Raw genomic sequence first — 21,910 nt, forward strand, 5'->3', positions numbered from 1 at the left:
AATGAAGCTCCCATTCTATTTCTTTTTTTTTTTTTTTTTTTTTTTTTTTAGGTTTAGGAGGTATTTTAATACACTTGTGATAGCATGAAATTGTTACGATGACTGAAATCCAGTAGACAAAACACGTAGCTAACAAGCGCTCTGTGTATACGAGATCACACAGAGCCACTTGTTAAATTAACATGTTAATTACGTTGCAGCGAATGAGCTTTAAGAGCGTGGGAACTCACTATATAAACTTTTGTTTAGCACTTCAGTCAAGGAAAAGCTTGTTTACATTTTCCACTTCAATTGAAAACCGGGTACTTTGTTTTCGGTTACCAATCTGGAACAAACACCTAAAGGCAAAATTCTTTCTCTTCACCCCCTGCAAAGCGAGAAATGGAGGGATAGATAAGAAGTTCCTTTTTAGGCCAAGAAAACAACAAGTGGCCTACTCCACAATGGGCCTTAAATGGTGACTTCGACGGAAATTAAACAGCAGTTATGAAATGATGAAAACAAACCATGCATGTACTTGTAGAAATTAATTTTTTTCTCCATAAAACTTACTCTGTATCTGTTTTACTGCAATCCTGAAGCCTTGATCTCTACTGTTGAATCTTTTGGCCCTGTGACAAAATGATTATCTTCAAATTGTATCGGTTGCCTAGAGCAAGCATCTCATTTTCCCTTTAGAACCATGACTGATTACGTTGTACAACCAAAAGCACAGCTAAACTTTATGCTGTAAATTTAACTTTAATCTTGTGCATCTAGCAGTATCACTGATATAGATAATCATTATACATGTAGATGGTTCTCCTAACTAAAGTAATATAGTGTTTAATAATCACGAGTATTTTTCGAAACAACTGCGTAACATATGGACGTTTGCCGATTTCTTGCAATAAGTCTAAGTTATGAATGCATCTGCATAATGCTATTTATAAGAAAGCGATAAATCTTCGAGAAGTATCCTTACGTAGACCATGCTAATGGAAAACGCAAAAGGCTTCATGAATTCAGTCAATTTGGGTACATTGTCATCGGCATTTGTTGTTATTCTTTTCTGAAATCCAAACATCTTGTCAATACATTCCATGTGCGCCGGGTTACAAATTTGGTTAATGACATAACACGGCCAACTTTCGAAAACAAGGCTTTTGCCTTAATGAGGCCACATTTAGCTACCTTAAAGTTATTTCGTTAAATAGGTAATTTGATTTATTGTCAAATTCTCTCGCCTGCCCTTGGTGCTTCTATATACGAACCTTGGTGAGCCTATAAACGGCTTGTGTCTCCTGAACTGATGCAAATAAAGTGAGGAAACTAAAACATTTCAAATGTCTATGAACCCTGGATTATAAGTTGTATATTCTTTGGATTTTTCTCTGTTTTTTGCTTTCGTTACAATGGGCACATTTGAAGAAAGTAAAGCAAAGAATAAAGCGACTTATTTTGCTAAAGCAGCCCAACATACCTCCAGTTTTGGCCACCATGCATCTCAGTGAACCTCCTGAACGTCCGCTACTTAAAAGAACGCCTGAGTTACCCTGCCCCTTTCATGACCCTAGTCAAAACTAATTTTATGGTCATTGAAGTAGCTCGGGTAGCTTAATCTGCAGTTACATATGCAGTCATGAGCAAACCCACACCTTTAACCGTTCCTTAACTGGTTTGTTTTCATACCATGCACTCAGCGAACAAGGGAATCCCAAGGCATGGCCACGGCCTTGGCAATTATCATGATTAGATGCTCAACTGGACACAAATTGGAAAATCATTTCCAATGATTTACTTCTATTATTGGCAAGTGAAGTTGAGGTATCTTCTTTTGTTTGGAAAACATGTCGAGAATTCAGATCAAATGGGTTGACGCAATGTAAGGAATTCGTCCAAGGAGGTATTTGCAAGCTCGCATTTACAAGACCTTTCGGGAATGTCCTGAGGATCGTAACACCAGAATACTGAAGGAGTTTTGTCTCAACCGAAATCGTGGTCAAACCGTAAAGTTCTTCTCCAGATGTATGGCAAGTTACTTCTCTGACAGTGAAATGGGATATAAACATGACCGATAGCGGAATTAACGCATTTTGGTGGTTCGCACTCGTGACAATTGCAAGAAACAACTTACAATGATTTTGCAACTCTAGGGGGTTGTATTTTGGAGCTTGATCAACACTGAAAAATCGCAAGGAGAGAAAATCTGCCGGACGAAGTTCTATGCCCTTTTTATTTTGACTGGAGTTCGAGTCTGATAACCAAGCAGGAGCGCCAAAAACATCACGAATCCCTACCGATGTATACAGAATACCTAGCACAGAGATTTCCGACTTGGTGCAAGACTTCAAGTGCCAGATTTCGAAGCGATAATTAACAGATCAAAACACTGGTAACGTTAATTATACCAAGCCGCCGTCTCCAGGCAGATGGATCGATCAGGCCACAGGAATGCACTAACGTCATGCACTGTAGTTTCTTTCCTCTCCAAATCAAACATTGATCTCCCCTTGCAAAGATAGCATTTCGTCTGAACAAGCCTTTGACAGGTACCAGTTGTAAATTTCTAGAGTAGAAGTTTCAGCTTTAGATAGGAAAAAATGGTTTTGCTTGAATGAGTTGTCAGTTGATGACCGTCATGTGGAAGAATGCATAAGAAATTTCAGTCTTGAAAGTAAAACATATCTGAAGAAGCCGATATGCCGTTTGCAAAATCGTTTTTCAGTCCACTGAGTCGTGAATGTTCTTTTACACTTAGATCAACTCTTGAGAGCTATTAAATGCAAGGTGAAGACTTGGTGGAGACGCCAACTTGGTTAGCAATTGTTAAGGTGAACAATGGTAAGTGGCTCTTGACGTTTGTGTTCAATTTGGATTTGTTATTTTCTTTCTACATTTGTCATATATTTCGTTCTGCAATTAATTTTGATGAAAATATTCGAAGTAAAGTAACCAACGTATCTATTCTGACAGCTTAAATGTACCTTAATGCTTAATAACTATTGACCTATCATAATACGGGAATCACCTTAGTTATTTTATACATAATCTATCCTAAAGTTCTGTTTCAAAGCTAGCCCAATGTCTCCCGGAACAATTAAGGTGCACCAGCAATGCCCCTAAGCCTGAGAACCAACAGAGGTGGGGTTTCTAAAGAATGAATGAAAAATAGAATTCCTAAATTGACTGAGGTCTACTGCAAACTTAGTGGAATCAGAAATTCTTGAAGGGTCATTGTAACCACAACCGTTTGCCCACAATTTTGAGTAACATGAGGGTGGGTGACATGAGGATGAGATTACATGATTGTAAAATTAATTCAAATTGCCAAGCCTCTGTTCAGTAAGAGATCAAAGATGACTTAAAAATGTGGCCGAGGAAACAAATTAAACAAATCCTGAAATGCTATCACCAATATCTGCAATGTGGACCTCCAACATTGGTACAGATTGTCGCGTTTCTCTACATTTCAGCAAAAAAAAACAAAACACCCATTTTAACAAAATAGAGAACGTTGGAAGAAGACTTTTAAAACTCAGGAAATAACGAGGATTTTCGATTATTTAATAATCTTTAGGGCGAAGACAAATAATCGCAAATATTACATGTTTTGAAAATATTTTAAACAAAGGCCAGATTGTTTCCGGACTGTCAGATTGCTTCCGGATTCCATTTTTCATCACCTGTCTTTTTTATTTGATATATGGTGTCGAAAACCACGTCTGGTAATTGACGCTAGGGCGGATTGGGTGTGGTGAGTAAAAATGTTTCTAGTAAATGTGCATTTGCTAAACAGCAACTAGAAATTGAAAGGTAAATTCATGCTTTGTGACCATCCAAACCGTGAACGTGATACAGTACAGTTTAAACAAATTACGTGCTTTATTTTTTTTGTTCTTTTCAACTTGCGTGATACTTCATACTGTTTAGGTCTTATATATACGTTATCTTGCTTACAACCTTTAGGTTGCTATTTAAATCCATTATTCATATTGTGTTTCAGTCATCATAAATTGTGAATGAACAATTAGTCTTCCGCCTACATTCGGGACTATTTATCAGTTTACAGCGTCATATAAGCCGACTGCCTCTGTACATGAAGAACTGGGATCAGTTCTATGGAAAATATTTACACTAGTGTTATGTTTCTTATTACTTAGACTTAATAAGAGAAATTGATTTACAATATTTAGAAGTGTCCAAAGCCGTTTAAATCTATGCACAGGTAATCCCTTTTACATATAATCACCTCCCTTTATGCACACAGTTTATACGCCGTTGGTTTCGCTGTTTTATAACCTCTAAGTGACCTAGCGTTGACCATAGGGTTTGTTATTATGCTTTGCCTTTTTGTTTCAACAAACGACATTTGATGTCTGCGAAAAAGAACAAAATTAACTAAACGTAAATTGCTCATGGAACCGCAACACGCCGTAGGCAACATCGGTCTAATTCATGTTAATTTTAATTGCCTTTTGCAATGAAAAACATCTCAAGATCAATGCATAGCTCTATAGCTCGCAAATATTCTTAACGACATCAACCTATTTGATATTAAAAATTGACCGTAACGATTTTTCTTACCATGTTTTCAGTTAATCGTGCTTCCCTGCGAAACCGGCTTCCAAGAAGATTGCACGCTGTTGCGCAATAATGAGCTGCTCTTTGCATGATATATAAATTTCAATCATACAACGTTATCTGCCCCTGATAACACGTTATCATGTACTGTGAAGAAACCCAATGTTACCTGCATGCAGTTGGGTACAAAAGTAAAACCACAAAATTAATAGACGGCCTGGTATATTACAAACCACGTAACGCAACAATAAACTGTCTTAAGTTAACTTCCACCTTAAGTCTAATTATTGCTCGGCGATATTCACGTCTTTTTCAAGAGCCCTTCGAAACTTTTCCAAACTCTAAATATATATATATATATTTTTTTTTAACGGCTTCTTCTCTAATCCCACTCCAATATTACTGAGCTAGTACTCGGTTGATGTTTTTAAATCCACGCAAGTCGCGACGTCAGCACCATTCTCTTTACAAGACGAAAACTCTTTGCTTCACTTCAAAACTTCGCACGACGGATATATAATGTCAGCCGTTTAAACACGGTCTGCAGGCGCATTTCTTTGCTTCTGGGTAGCGAATCACTTTTATTACTCCGTGGCAGTTCACTGATTTTTCTTTGATAGTAGCTTCGATGGGTGCACAGCACGAGCAACTTGAAGCAAATCCAATTCTATGGCTGAAAGGTTTCGCCGACGACAAGCATTTGCCGCTACAACCAGAAGTTGAAATTTTGAACTTGCACCCGTCACTTTGCATCTGGAGGAAGCCTTTTCGCACTTCACAATCTGAAGTTGGTCTTGGCCAATATTGTCTGCTTTTTTGTTTAGCCGTGACAATGACGATCAGCAAAATCCCCACCACGACTTTGGAAACGGAAAGCAACATTTTTAAAACGCCTGTAGGGATAGAAACAGTTTCGAATTAGCCCTGAAAAGCGGTTCTTTAGTCTATTATCTATCTAACTGCTCATGGAATTATATGATTGGTATTAAAGACAAAGCGATCCCTCAAGTCCGTGAAAGATCTCATCTAAGACAGCAGCACAGTGTCTCTAGTGCAACGATGGAGTTTTGATAGTCAATTGAAAGTTGTACAGCACAAAATAACTGGAGTTAAGCTGTGAATTTAAAAATGGATAGGTTTCTTTAACTGAGAGTAAAAGACCGTATTGACGTCAGACCAGACGCTTAAATTCACAAAACATACAGAAGAAGTGAAATAAATTATTTTTTCTTCTAGTCTCGCCCGCTCAACTTTCAAAACAATTAACTAGTGTAGGGTGCTAGTTTATTGTAATGAAAGACCTGTTTTGTTTGCAAGTTACATCCTAAAAGCCAAAAAAGTCCCAATACCCTGCAATATGAGTTTTTTCCTTGTGCAATTTCGATTGTAAACTAGACTGGTTATCTATTTCACCCACCTGGGAGCCCCGTGCCGTGAAAGCTAGACGTGTATTTGCAGCACTTCAGTCTAAATCCTTTCAAATCGTACTCCTCACTCAAGAGGCGACACGCTTACTACTTCTGCGGCTCGCCAATTGTTTTCTGATCAGTAATTACCAAAACATAATGAGAACAAAGATTCCCTGTGTACAATGGCCACCGACCCTTCAGTGGATCGAGTTTGACATGTCAACGACAGTGCTTTACACATCCTCATCTAATCACTCCATTAACGTCAATTGCATTGGTAATAGTTCGACGACGTCAGTTCGACAGCCAAGTTGATTTTATGTGGCATATTTGTCAATGCTTTTCTATGAAAATCATAAACTGTAGGCCACTAAGGTCATGATCTTTATGTTTATATTAGCTCAAAACGGCATTAAATACCTTGCTCCCGGCACACTTCGGTAATCTGATCGCGTCTGTATCTCAGCGATAGGTTCGACGTCTTCAATAGTCCTTTTCAACGCATGCGTAGGTTTAATTCAGCAATCTACAACGAAAATTAACTTTACTTTAGGTTACTACGTACAAACGTTTGACTGAATTAGGCAACGCCAGACTGAGAAAGCAGCGTGCTTCACAAAAACCTGAGTATGTCGGGAGTTTTAGTCCTCAGACAGTCCAGAAAAATATTTCTGTTTGTTAAAATAACTGAATATTAACCTGCCTTATATTAGAACTAAGTACTTTATTTTTTAATTCGAACGGTTAGAAACTATCATCAATTGCGTATCAATTCAATTGCATATCAATAAACTATAATCTGTCATTGTGGTTTATGCTCAATCGACTTATTAAAACATGATAACTAAGGTTGACTTTCAGAAGTAGGCCAAAAACACAGTCGGGTGCCTATTCGAAGCAATATTTCAGTCTAAAAATTTATTTCAAATTAGCCACTCTTCCAAATCAGCGAACACCGTTAAGATTAAAAGCGTTAAGACCTAATAAACTTTCTGTCGCGAAGAAAACATCTCTTATTGTCCGACTTGAGGAGAAGACATAAGCTCACGGGAGCCAAATGATAATACAATTTAGGATCCAAATTAGTGTCCTGTACAACAATTTTACATGGCTTTTCGTTGACTCTTTCAGTTGCAGTTGCAGATAAATTTGGAGTGCCTACAGCGTCAAACTCCACAAGATTTCATTGCCTAATTCTTTTAGGGCGAAGGTGGCCAGTTATTGTACCGAATAACAACACAACGAGAAAATACGGTGACAAGACAAGTAATTGGTGTTAATTCTTCGTGCATCCGTTTCACGAACTAGATAGGACACGAAAAATAATCAACACTTACGGACGTTTTGAAGTATTTTTGCAGCGTACGTGACCAGAAAACTAAGTATCCTGCGTACTACTATGGGTGTTTTCATGCAATCTGACGAATTTTCAAGCAAGTGTTTGCTCTCACGGCAGGTGCATCTGTACGTACCTAGATACGATTGAGGAGTGCTGTAACTGGAATCTCCTACACGGGTCTGGAAAGTTCTTCCTTTAGCGGTAAATCATGTGAGTGGCTTTCAGAACACGAGAGCTAATTAAAGGCTTGACAAAGGTGATTAATTAGGCCTATCATTGCCTGCTGGCTGGACACACAGAGGAGATCATTAGGTGCATGTGCGGACTGACTAATGAGACCGTTATGCCTTGTCGTTGTGTCACATGTCTATAGCAGGGAGAGTAAATCCTGTTGCGTCTTAAGCATTTTCAGTGCAAGATTTGATATCTAAATCGTAGTAATTCTAAAAGACGGTGAAATTTTTAACTCCTCACCCAACTTTAAATTGATTGGCTACCCTTGATACCACATCATTCTCGCTTACATCGCCTGTGTTAAGTCCGCATTCATCTTGAAGCGGGTTATTCTAAGTTGATTCGATGAATATATCAACTTTCACTTCATACACTTCTCTGGTGCAATGTCACGTATGGGAGCTGTTTTGTACAGTTGTACCATTTCTACTTTGTTTAAAATGAATAAATTACCGACATAATTTATGCACGGTTAAAAAGTTGTGATGTTGTTTACTCGAACAAGTTTTAAAACGCTTTCCATTTGTCATTTTCAAGAACACATGTACAAGTACGATTCAAGAACTAAGGTTTTCATAACGTTTGGCCCAGGATTACTGTTTTTGAGTGGAAGCTTAGTTGTCTTTCAAAGAACCTCAATTACTCTGCGTTTTATAACAGAAACTAGCATGCAAAGCCAGATTAAATCATGGAAGTAAGTTATGACCTTAAATCAACTATTATTTCATTATTTGTTAATAGACACAGCACTTTCCTATCTAACTATTAACTAAACTATTTTGATGACTTTTCTTACTTGGAGGCTTCTTTTCCAAGCTTAAGAGTAAAAGCAGCTTCCATTATCTAATCTGTTCGAATTTGTATTTCAACCTTTACTTAGGGGGATATGTGTTTTGTGTTACAATTTGCTTAAAAAAAAACGTGAGAACGTTGAATTGACGCTTTTGCCATCTGTTAACATTGTTATGCAATTCAAAATGGCGGCTAGATTTCGTCATTTGGCAATCCTCTAGGGACTATATGGCGTGCCAGGTAGAACGAATGTTCTTTTTCAACAGAACGCATAGCGTTTCTTTCTGAGTGCATGGTATGACACGTGTTTTGAACAATAATCGATACTGCTATGGAACAGCATTACACGAAGCTGTTTAAGTTTCATCTGAATGGTCACAAACTAGGCTTCCATTGTAAGGTCACGAACTACAGTTTTGTCGTTTACAGACTTTAAAATCAAAAACGCATTGTACAATACTTAACACTATTATAAGGAAGGATGAGCCAAATCCTGGGCTGTTATTGGCTACCGCCCAAGTGGGCAAGATGGGACTATCGTGCCCGCTCGGGATTACCCGCTGTGTCCCGCAAGAAATTGGTTTTCTTTATGCCACAATCTTTTATTGACCAAGCTTGTTCGATCAAGATGGCTAGATATTGGCCTCGATCAATATCCAGCCATCTTGCCCTCGCGCTTTGTCAATAACCCATATGTACTACACGAAATTACAGCTCAATAGCTTTCATTTGAATGATCAGACACTAGAATCTCGTTTACAACGTGTTCTTGAGCTTCTCACTTCTTAATTTGTTTTTTTTAATTCTACCAGGTCTGTTGGCTACCTGCTTATTCCCTTATCAGGCTCGATTTGTCGTTATAACTGTTTCTTGAACTTACTGGCTTTTAATAAGTAAATGTAGTCTTTTCAAAATCTGTACCTTTCAGGACCAACGCTACGGACGCCTTAACCGAAAAATCTAGCCTGCTGTCGGGTTGTTTTTCGTAATTTCTTCCATTCTTCCCCCCACCATGGCCATTGTTGTTCCTCTTTGGTGCGTTTGCACTTTAAAGGTTCTGATTAAATAATTTTTTCATCGCGAGGCAAGGCAATATATCATTAGAAAAGTTATTTGCACTGAGTGAAGAATCCCAATCACAAACAAGAAAGAAGATTGGTGATCTCAAAAACTACTTAGAGCTCAAAACGTCTTTTCCAATTCCAGTACAAACAGCAGCCAACCCCTTCAAGCTTTGCTAACAATGTACAATGCAACCAACTTCTCTTTCTGCAGTTGTTAAGTTTTTCCCGTACCTACCCCTTCAAGCTTTGCTAACAATGTATAAAGGCAACCAACTTCTCTTTCTGCAGTTGTAAAGTTTTTCTTGTACAAAATTTAAGAAAAAAGCGTAACTTTAATATTGTTGGGTAAATTATCAGCAAAATTACATCTGTGATGGCTCGCAAAAATACCGAGCCTTCAATATGCTTTCAACGAATTTTCAGTAAATATGAGTTACTATGCTTTCAAGAAATATTAGTAAAAGATAGGCTGCTTACGTTTTGTTGTTCAGTTGAGGGATAAATATTCAACAAAAAAAGGGGCAGCGATAAGAAAAACAACCTAACGATGATGCCTGGCTTGACTTGCCAAGTAAGATTACGTCTGAAATCTTTATCCAAGAAACATTAGTCCTCGAATCTCAAAATCAATTCACTTCAATTCTTCTGGGTTTGAAACACTGTACGTTGAACTAAGAGGCAACGTCTGCTAAACAACGATTTCAAAAACGAGGAAAGGAATAACGAACAAAAGTCATCGATAAAAGAATGTTCGTTTACGTATCTTCTATCATAACAACTCGGCAATACTTTATTTTCTAGGAGAAATATGGGGAAAATTCGGACTGGCATTACACCGGAATCACAATTTAGCAAGTAACTTCACTTTCCCGATCAAGTGGAATCCAAAGATTCCCTTTATCTTCACAGGGATAGACAAATATAACGTTTTAGGTTTTTACGTATTGTCAGTTTCCCACGTCTCCGTATAACTCATTTGCTGCTTGTCTGATCAGAACAACGAAGCGAACAACTTATTGTCTACATATTCACGTTCGCTATCTACAAATTCAGTTCTGTAGCAATCACAATTATTATACTTTTTTTTCTTTTCTGCTTTGTATTTAGCACATTTCAATTTGTTATAAGACTTTACAAACAGCAAAACTTTGACGATTCATTATGGAGGAACTTCGACGTAGATGATAACTCCTTTACTTCCAGACGGTGATTGCCGCAGAGTGTAGGAAAGAATACACAATGAATGTAGAGTCAAATATAAAGAAAGCGTCGATTTCAATAAGGATCTAATAAGAAAGTGGACCTTGTTTAAAAACTTGAACAACGTAAATTAAACAGTTTTCAAGTTGATGCTGACATTGTCATTGCCATATTGACACTCCCAGTCATGGCAAGAGGTCTTATCAAATAATAACAAAATAATAAAGTGGAAACATAGAAATTCTTAAAACGTATCAAACCATGGTTTCCAAGCTTTGTACAATTAAAAATCTTATCGGGAGAGAAATCTATTAAATCCCAATAATGCGAAACTAAAATTTTGTCGAAAATGTATACGACATACAAAAGTGAAACAAATGTCGTTTCCGTTTATGACGAGCCCTAGCTGTAACAACACAGTGATCAGTCTCTGTTTTTGATAGCTTTCTTCTCATATTTTCAATGGAATGGTGAGATTGAAAAAGTAGCACAATTCAACTACAGCTAATTCTCATCCCTTCTGTCAATGATCCTGAAAGCAAGCAGCGTTTGCTAAGTGATATAATCTAATAGCTTTTTGTGTTCGCGACTAAAATAGACTAAATAATGGGAATAAATAATGGGAATAAATAATGGGAATAAATAATGTAACTCCACTCTCACTTAGATTCAATTTAACATGGTATCTTTTTCTCACCTGGGAAACTTGTCGTTACTCTTCCTAAAGAGAAACGTAAGACGTAGAGAACTATGACGGTTTTTTTTTTCTAAGAGCTGCAACATTTGAAGCGTCAATATCAGTCGTAGCAAAGACAGCTCGACCAATACTTCGAGATCCCCAAATGCTTTTTTTATGGTGTAAATATGCTTTCAGACAAAGAAATTCGAAAGCATTCTTGTGAGAAAATTTACAAGATTTACTTTATATATTTTAGCATGAATTGTCAGAGACACAGATACCAAGAGAAGAGAACATGAAATACTCCCATAATCAAGAGGGTAAAACTGGGTGTGACTTTGCGTGACTGTCGAAAACCTTTCTTCCTTGTAACTTTACTCCAAGAGGAATTTAAACCACATCACAACTCTAAAAAACCGCTCTTTTAATTGATGTCTTGAGCCCTAAGGTCTTTTATATATCATGCAAATTTCATACCATGTTCCGTGTTGTTCATGCATAAAGTCGGCCCGCTTAGAAGCAGGCAGTGCAGGCTGAGATTATAAGCTTAATCCAGGCGTACGGCGCTGAATCTCGACAGCCTTCCTCAGTTCAATTTTGTTTGCCCGAAAATTACCTGTATTGTACAAATGTATTTACTTCCAGGAAGGCCTTTAGTAGCAACGAGAAAAGCAGTAACGTTGTACACATGTGTTTCGTCCGTCGTTTCGATACCTATAGCGGCCCTATCTGATGCACTTTATTGCACTACTCATTTCCTTTCGACAGTGCAAAGTTTCTACTCATTTTGAATATGGAGTGATAGTTAAAAGCAATAGCCGCAATACTGAATAATAGAATAGCATAAAAGATTCACATTTCTTGTATGCCAACCAGGATGGCAATTTTCCATCGACTAAACGATTCCAGTTTTCACTGACAAGATCACATTTATCTGACGCTGGTACATGCCACGTCACTTACAAATAACTATCCAGTTGCTGTGATGACTTATGACTTTGTTGTCATGATTTTGTTGTCAGTTATTGCATTGTTTCCAAATTAAGTTGCTGTACGCTACATAACAGGAATATTTGCTTTCACCCGGAATGTCTTACCTAAGATGTAATGGGAAGACTTCTTGTGGGTTGAGTTAAAAAATCGAGTATGGGCAGCTGATTTCACAGAACTGAGTTCCAGTTGATGAAGGTTCGTTAGGATTATCTACTTGGATTGTCTTGCACTACAATGTAGCCCTCGTTCCTGGGGGCGTCATTAAGGTGCTTGTCTTTAAGCCAGATGACAGCAATTAAATGACTTGAGACGCTTTTTCCTTGAGCTCTAAATAGCTTAAGTGAGATGTCAGACCCATTGAGATTCCAGAATAATCTGAGAAGGAACTGTCTGGTTTCCAAAACGACTGATTTGCATATAAACTTTAAAATGAATTATAAATAATGACATTAACCAATGTACCTTCCTACGAAGAGAAGAGGTTATGTTGTGATATCAACCAAATAAGTCGTACAGAGTGGGCTCAACTGCGGTTGGTGTATATTCCAACGTGAGCAACACTGTCGATGTCAACTGAAGGTGAGCCTCTTCCAGACTTGCTTTCTTGGGGTTTTGTTCAAATAGGAACACACATGCACTTAGTCACAAGCCATACCCACAGGTTCATTACTTAATGATTCGTTGTCTTCTGTCTTAGCCGTCCGACTATGCAAATTTTTAACAGTGTTCTGCTGTTCATACATAAAGCTAGGTCACATGGAACTAAGTGGTGTAGGATTTGGAGTGTTAGCTGAAAAAAACCGCCGGAGCCAAATATCGTAACTGTACTGCTCAAATTTAGTAAACCATACATTTTATTTACAGTAAAATTATTGTATCGAGTACGTGTCCTTTGTAAAAGCCTACTGTGGCTGGCATAAAGGCACTGACCTACTAATTGATTTAGGGACGTTAGAAAATGGGTATCCACTTTGAAGTTACAAAATGGCTTCAACACCTATCAGCAACATCAAGAGAAAACTTCTTATTCATTATACGTTTGTTTAACGGGCTAAATTAGACAAAATTTCGGCGCTTTTGCTGGTATTGATAAAAATTAATCCAACCGTAGTAAATCACACAGGAAAAATAACTTTTTGTGCTCTATTCTTGCGTAGTTAGGTTCAGCTATGCGTACGATACCATGACTAAATACCTTTAAAATATTGCTCCAAACCACCTTACCTACGATGTAACTGATGATGAGCTTCTCAGATGGGGGTCGAGTTTAAACTTTGAGTACTGCATACCTATGACGTGCTCTAGTTGACGACATTTTGATTAATTTCCTTCCTGGTGGCTGATAAATTCAGCTGACAATAATTAAATCCGATTTGACAGACCTTTTCTTAGCTTTGACGCACTTGAATGAGATGTGAGACCCAATGAAGTCATGATGACAATCCTGAGTAGCTTCGAAAAACAAGTGTTGGAAATCATGTCATGAAAATATCATCAAGAAGATTACCTAGTGTGCTATTTTTGCCTGGCACGGATCATGTGGCATTTCTACATGCGGATTTTAATGTACATGAGTTCATGTACAAGCTAGAGGATAAATGAAAGCCTGACGGAAGAAGCATGTTCAGTTACATACAGTAACGATGTTGAATATAATATAATAACGATAAATTAAAGATATGTTGTATTGCTAAACACGTTGTAGTAACAGCTTGTTCATAACTGCTGTTTTTTCGTCCTCATCAGAGCAACTGTACAGCAACTGGAAACAGCTCACGCATGGGCACTTATGTGCGACGTTATGATCAAAACAAGTCTATCTAAACTGCCATGCATTTTTCGAAAGCTGTTTCCAGTTTTGAACATTCACATAAAGAGAGAGACAGTGGTCTTGAACTTTGTACATGTACATATAATATATTAAGCACTACAACGTATTTTGCATTCAAGCATACGGAACCAGAAACTGATTTACCTCAAGAAATTAAAGATATGCTCTTTTGCTAGACACATCGTAATAACAGCGGGTTCATCACCGATTTTGTTTTCGTCCTCATCAGAGCAACTGTACAACAACTGAAAACAGCCCACGCATGGGCAACTATGTGCGACGTAATGATCAAAACAAGTCCATCTAAACTAACATATTTCGAAAGCTGTTTCCAGTCTTGAACATTCACATGAAGAGAGAGACAGTGGTCTTGAACTTTGTACATATAATGTATGAAGCACTACAACATATTCTGCATTCAAGTATACGGAACCAGAAACTGATTTACCTCCATACACGAAACTTGTTAGAGTTTCTTGCCATGTGATCTTAAACAGCATCTGGCGTCATAATTAACTTTTCTGAGAATTACAACATTGCTTGCAAACATTCCCGCTACTTGTACTTATATTTTCTTTGTAACAGTCCAAATGGTACGTTCTCAAATGACTGCAACTTGTAACTTGTAAACACTTAAAAAGCGATATGGCAAAGTAGGAGGTGGAACTTACACTTGATGTTCACACAGGCAACATTGCCAGTATATCTCGCCTCTTCATCGTAACCTAACTAGTACACGACATCAAAGATACGCGTTCCTTCAGCTTGTAGTTCTTTTTAACACGGTGAAAACCTGAGGTTTTCTAAACTAGCTTATATTTGGCAAATACGCAAAACCGATATGGACTAGAAGGAGAAGAGGACTTGATGTGCATACAAAAAAATACAAGAAACGTTTGCCGGTACTTCTTGCCTCTTCGTGTTAAAAACGGCTGTATCATGCATCCTAATTAGCACACACAAGAAAATATCACTGAGTAAATTCTCCTACCCAGTTTCTTCGCGTGACCTAGAATGAATGGTACCTTGTGGAGTCACCGCAATTGTAAACACTTCACATCAATTTGGTACTAAGGTGCAAGAGAGGACCATCCCCTACGAACTGCCGCCATATTCTGACAAGATGTTTTACTGCACCATTATCAGAACGTGTAATGCCGCATGTGTCATAAAACGACCCAAAGCCTATATGAAATACTTTTGTCGGTCACTTCAGAAATAGAACCTTTAAGGGGTAATCTACTGATATAGCTTTTCTTAATGCTATTTTGCGTGCATTGATGTTTACACTAATGACGCACTTGACGAAATGACTGCTGTTCTGCCCTACGACGAGGGCTTCAGGCACTCACAACAACTTGATGACACGTGATTTCATCTCAGTTCGAGTGGTTTCGATGGTCGTAATTCTCAGCATTGGTATATCACTATATTGCACTTTAGGTTTTTTACATGAGAGTTGAGCCAAGAAGAGATGCACGAAAGGGTGCCCAGTTAGTTCGTTCATATTTAAGTACAAAACTCTGTTGGTTTCTTTCGGAAAATCATCCCCTTTAATTGCCATGGTCATGCATTGTCTGACATTGTAAGGGGCTTGAAGACGACGACCACCGCAAGGAAACATCTCTAATCAAAAAAATTAAAGACAGGAGCAACGGCCCTTCACGTGAGGTATACATGCATCATTGTGCATTGCTTTCCTGTGCTGTCTGCACGCGACCAACGTGAAGTAATCACATTCTTGGCTTTTTAGAATGTACCAAGCGTAGCCGTGAGTCTTCTATGCTTCTAAACGGGGAGTCATCACATTCTTGGCTTTTTGGAAAGCACCAATCGTAACAGTTATTTTTCTAGGCTTCTAAACGTGAAGTCATCACATCCTTGGCTTTTTAGAAAGCAGCAACCGTAACAGTTAGTTTTCTAGGCTTCTAAACGTGTAGTCATCACATTCTTGGACTTTTAGAAACCACAAACCGTGACAAAACGTTTTCTATGTTTCTAACTGAATGTAGAAAAATTCTTGCACATTCAGAAATAAATGTGAAAAAATTATATAAATTTAACGTAAAGGTTAAAAAAAAAATAGATAATGGAAAACGTTTCACGATTATAATGAAGACAGTACAGATTCGCAAGATGGCAACGTAAACTTGGTTAAGCATTTTTGAAAGACCACACTTTCATTTCAACTTAATTTTCGGTAGCGTCTGACGGAAACAGGGATAAAACCTCTTCCATGACATATTTCCTAGAAATTTCAATCAATAAACGTAGCGTGCCAGAGGCTCACACGTGCACAAGTATGCGCAAAATCTACGTCGTCCATATTGATCATATCTGCGTGTTGAAATTGCTAAGTTAAACTTAAGTGATAATTTCTTGGTTGTTTCTAAGCATATAATATTTAGCAAAAGTCCCTTTTGTAACGTCAATGTCAGACAGATTTCCAGTCCGCAGATACAGGCAAATGGATACATAGCCAGTAGTGTCGTTCAAGTCCTTTAGAAATCTTTAGAAGTTCTTTTTCGTACCAAAAAAAAACCCTTCCGGAATTCGGTTCATGACGATGTCAGTCGTTCGAGGTTGATCGTAAGGATATCACTGAGTGTTTTGATGAAGCTAGTTTGGAAGGGTTTTGTTGACACTGAGGCATCATGAGAAAATGCTGAGATAGATAGCAGTTATATGAGCACATTTGGATAAAGAGCCAGATTAGTAGGCTGGTTGTGGCCAGTGACCGTTCATTGTTAAAGGGAATCTTGGATGAAAAGTAGTTGAAGTTCAAAGTATACCTAATGGTTCTCTTTAACTGATCCTGGGCCTTTAAGAGTGCCTGCCCGTAAAAATCAGACAAATTCTTAATTTCGCGGCAAGGGTCGAAAATTCGATTTCGCTCATATTCTTATGGTAGATAGGCTAGGGCATGACAAAAAACTACTGGATAGTTTTTTTGGCAAAATATCCTTTTATTTCAAAGAAATATGCAAATTACCAAATACCGTTAAAATCGTCATTTGACGCACCATTTTATTAAACAAGTTTGAGAGCCTCGCATGCAAAACCACATCATTCTTCCGTCTTTAAAACACTCAAATATTTTTGTGCAATGTTTAAATGTGTACTGGGTTGATTTTAGGGAATGTTACGTTGTCTTTTTGGGTGCACAATAATTAAATTTCGAAGACATGTATTTCATTCACTTAAAAGTACTTCGTGAATATAATTAATTTTCACCATGTGCGAAACTTTCAAATGGACCAAGCTTCTGGTGGTTGAATTGCAGAAGGATGGTCTACAGATTCCTGTAAATATTTCTTTGGGCAAATGATTGTGAGCAACGCGAGAGCTTTTCAAAGTACGTCAAAAATGCAAATATTTGACCATCCGTCGTCAAATTTCAATTTACGAGTTAGACGTATATTTTAGCATGCGCCACATGACTTGACCTATGTTAAGTTGAAATAGACACAGAGCTGATAATTTCGAAATGTTCTAACCTCATTTGCTGTAAAAGGCAGGTCCAAAGCCGATTTGACGTGTTTCTATCACCATTCTTCGCACATAAAGCAGAAGTTTGGTTTTGTTTACATAACGTCCGATGTACATCGCCAACTGTCAACTTATTTAACGGTCGAATACCGTGAATCTGTGACCCTCGTTCGACACATATGATCACCACTGCATCTAAGTCAAAAACGGCTAAGTCATTTGTGGATAGTTGCTTGCTTTGCACTACACCAAAATATTACGTTTGATCATCACGGTTTGATGGCTTGAATCCTTGCTTGCAGCGGTTCCTTGTTCGTCACGCAATTCTGTCATCCCATTTTAGGGGGTAGGGGTGGAACAATTTCTATCCTGATACGTAAGGTTCCGTAAGGCTTGCAATCACTGGGAGCACGTAATCGTGTTGAGTAGGAAGAGATTAAATTAAGAAATGAAAAGAATGAATAATTTACCATTGCCTCTGTTGTTATCTTTTACTCGACCACCGCTACCTACATGCCCCTGCGTAATACTGTAACGCTAAACTCATACCTAGGTCTTTTCGCGCTATGCAATTATTTTTGGTTTATATGTAATACAGTGGGCTATCCCCGGGGAAATGGGTGGCGACCGCTTAATGGGGCTAGCCGCTTAAATAGAGGTTGGTGTACCTTGAATATTTAATTTTTCACTATCGGGCTATAAATTTCTTGGTGAACATGGAGTCAATTCAATACAATCATGATAGACGTGTGTTTGAATTATCACTCGTCATGCACCTTCAATTTCAGACTCTTCTCTGCCATCGCCCTTTCCAAAACAAAGTTCTTAAATTTTGGGTGGCCGCTTAATAGGGGTAAAGACAATAATGAAACCCTTATCGGAATGACCAAATGATGGCCGCGGAGGTAACCAGTCAATAGGTGTTTTATTTACAATATTTTACTGACGATAATTTTGGACTGTACTGACAACAGTCCTCTATTTTCTGTTACATACCAATGCCTCGCCACTAAGCAAACAACTGATACGCCAAACAAAATGGCATGGCCAGGGCTATTTACTCACGTAATTACTAATTAAATTTAGTCCGTTTTTCTCACGAATTAGACACGTTGTGATTTCCTATTTTTATTTCAGCTAGTTCTTGCTTCATTAATCTATAACTTTTTTATGACGATTCTCTTAAAATTCTAGTGAGTACAGGTACTAGCTTTATCAGCTGTTGTCTGAAACATCAGAACGTACAACAAACGTGATATGGACCGAGGCCACGTACACTATAGAATATGATTATATAAATATACACATGTTATTATATATATGAAAAAACAGAAGAACAATGATTAAATTGTTTCACTTATGCTGAGAGTACTCTACAAAATAGATCAAAATGTGCAGCATATGCCGTGACAGCACTGCGTGACGAACAACAACGGCTGTAAGATTGTGCTGCGCCGACACGCTTATCAGCAATGGTCAGCAATCAATCAAACGCAATATTTTGGCGCAGCGCAAAGCGAGCAACTATCTTCAAATGTCTCAGCCGTTTTAGACTTTGATGCAGTGATGTTCATATGCGCAGAAAGATGGTCACAGATTCATAGTATTCGACCAATAATAGGTTGACAGTAGGCGATGTACATCGGATGTTAACCTTGTGTAAACAAAAGCGAACATATGCTTTATTTGCGACGAATGGTGAGAGATCGACTAGAAACACGTCAAATCGGCTTTGGACCTGCCTTTTACAGCAAATAAGGTAAGAACATTTCGAAATTATCAGCTCTGTGTCTATTTCAGCTTAACATAGGTCAAGTCATGTGGCGCATGCTAAAATATACGTCTAACCCGTAAATTGAAATTTGACGACGGATGGTCAAATATTTGCATTTTTGACGTACTTTGAAAAGCTCTCGCGTTGCTCACAATCATTTGCCCAAAGAAATATTTACAGGAATCTGTAGACCATCCTTCTGCAATTCAACCACCAGAAGCTTGGTCCATTTGAAAGTTTCGCACATGGTGAAAATTAATTATATTCACGAAGTACTTTTAAGTGAATGAAATACATGTCTTCGAAATTTAATTATTGTGCACCCAAAAAGACAACGCAACATTCCCTAAAATCAACCCAGTACACATTTAAACATTGCACAAAAATATTTGAGTGTTTTAAAGACGGAAGAATGATGTGGTTTTGCATGCGAGGCTCTCAAACTTGTTTAATAAAATGGTGCGTCAAATGACGATTTTAACGGTATTTGGTAATTTGCATATTTCTTTGAAATAAAAGGATATTTTGCCAAAAAAACTATCCAGTAGTTTTTGTCATGCCCTAGCCTATCTACCATAAAAATATGAGCGAAATCGAATTTTCGATCCTTGCCGAGTTATTTTCCATTTTTATGGACAGAGACTCTTAAGTTGATATCTCTGTTCTTAGTTCAAATAAGAAGTGTTTAGTTTTCAGTTTAAATCACCTGGGCGCCGCCATGTTTACTTTATGGTAATTTATGATGTCATTGCGTGGTCAGAGATCTCGAAATGGAGTTTACAAAAGAGGATGGACCATGTTCAGCTGGAATGTGAATTATAAACAATTAGAAGCACTTTTATATCTCTAGATTCACGCAATGCTGTATTTTAAAAGTATCCAACTGCGTATTGACAACAAAATGTCCCATCAAACTTTGCAAAAATAAACATGGGGGCCCGCGGGAAACTTGGACTCCTAAAATAGCTGAAAAGAAACATCCAGCATTCAAAACAGGCAAAAAATTATCGACTTCAAATCACTGAAACAATTTAACACAAACACCAGCTTGGGATTTAAAACAAAACTGTTTTTTAGCCAAGATTCCCTTTAAAGACTGCCGTGTCCTTCAACAGAATCTTTTGATAAATAGAAGACATGTACCTTGTGTGCTGTGCTGTGTGCTGTACTGTGTTTCCACAGCTCTTTCGATTAGAAAATACCGCGAAGAAAAAGAAGAAAACAACTTGTTTACTCTGATCATCAAAACGTAAATTCTCTTTGCTCGTGACATTATTACGTCAACAGCTCGTTCTGTGTTTCTACTACTAGCGTTCTATCAGGAATTCCGTTCTCTGATTGGCTACGCTACTCACTATCTATTCTGTGATAGATAGTGAGTAGCCTAGCAGTGTGCCCTTGTTAACAAAATGACGGCCGCTTCTTGGCGTTTTCGAAGTGTCTGTGATGAGGATTTAGATAAAGTTTTGAACGACTTGCAGATTTATACTAAAACAATTAGATTATTCGCTCTCGATTTCTATGCGTGATGGTTGACTTAGGCTGCGCCCTCGTCAACTATCGCGCAATGGAAATCTCGACCTCATAATCTAATTGTTTAATAGTAAGACGATTTTAAACCAATCAGCGCGCGTGTTTTCTTTGGGCTATTCTCACTGCATAATTAATTAGCTCATTGCAAAAGATGCTATTATTTCCGTGTTATTCCCGTTATCGCCCGTGCTGGTAGCGTCGGTAATGCTTTGAGCCATTTGGAGTTTAAATTTGGTCGTTTCGCTTGAACCGTGGTCTTTTCGTCCTGTGCTCCACAAAGACAGTCATCTTTTGCTATCCACCCACCTCCCCTGGTGGCCGTTGCATGCCTACTTCCTCGTCAGTCGCTGCCTCTTCCCATATGCGAAGAGGTAATGAGTATGCAGTGAGGATATGGTTCTATTTTCTGAACACATATGCTGTATGCAGCTTGCCTCGTAATTCCAGATGTGGAAAGCGATCCAAACATTTCTATAGCATAGCCAGATAAATTGCGCAATCTAAATCAGTAAAGCGAGAACGATCAACCATGACTCAAGGGCGCACGTCCATGTTCCTAAAAATGACATGTGCAAATCGCCGCACTAACCAAAATTTGATTTCGGTCGCTCTAAGCAAAAATAACAAATTGTTATGAACTTGGAACGCTAAGAATGAACCAGTTCTTAAATCAACGAGGAAAGCGACCTCTAAAATAAGGATCTTGTTAGGTTCTCTCTGATATAACTTGGCAACAATTTTTTTTCGGACGTTTAAAGGCTATTTTCCTGAGATTCGGATTAGAAACTCTTTCGTCAACAGTTGTCATCAACTTCCACCAGAGGTTCCGACGTTATTTTTCTCCTTGTCTGTCCCGCTATGCGACATTTTTTATCATTGAGACAAACTTAAGATGTTTTAGAAAATGCATGTACTTTTTAAAATGGACCTCTTTTTCCTTAAGCCCTGGTCAAACGACGCATGATAGTTGAGGATAGTTGTAGCACGTACTTCCGTTTAACCAACTACCA

The 21,910-nt window shown here is 38.1% G+C and overlaps 1 long non-coding RNA gene across 2 annotated transcripts; it reads right to left on the reverse strand.

The window, feature by feature from the left end:
- Window positions 1–77: 77 nt before the first annotated feature.
- LOC145487163 (uncharacterized) lies at window positions 78–16,156 on the reverse strand. Of its 2 annotated transcripts, XR_014049365.1 has the most exons (4): window positions 12,736–16,156; window positions 12,378–12,608; window positions 6,393–6,498; window positions 78–5,456 (listed from the first exon to the last, which is right to left on the reverse strand). It is a non-coding gene; the product is annotated as an uncharacterized LOC145487163 (long non-coding RNA). The 2 variants fall into 2 exon arrangements; XR_014049364.1 differs by having other exon boundaries at window positions 78–6,498.
- Between the last annotated feature and the right edge of the window lie 5,754 nt (window positions 16,157–21,910).

This window comes from Orbicella franksi, chromosome 5 (assembly GCF_964199315.1).
Source record: "Orbicella franksi chromosome 5, jaOrbFran1.1, whole genome shotgun sequence".
Taxonomy (NCBI): Eukaryota; Metazoa; Cnidaria; class Anthozoa; order Scleractinia; family Merulinidae; genus Orbicella; species Orbicella franksi.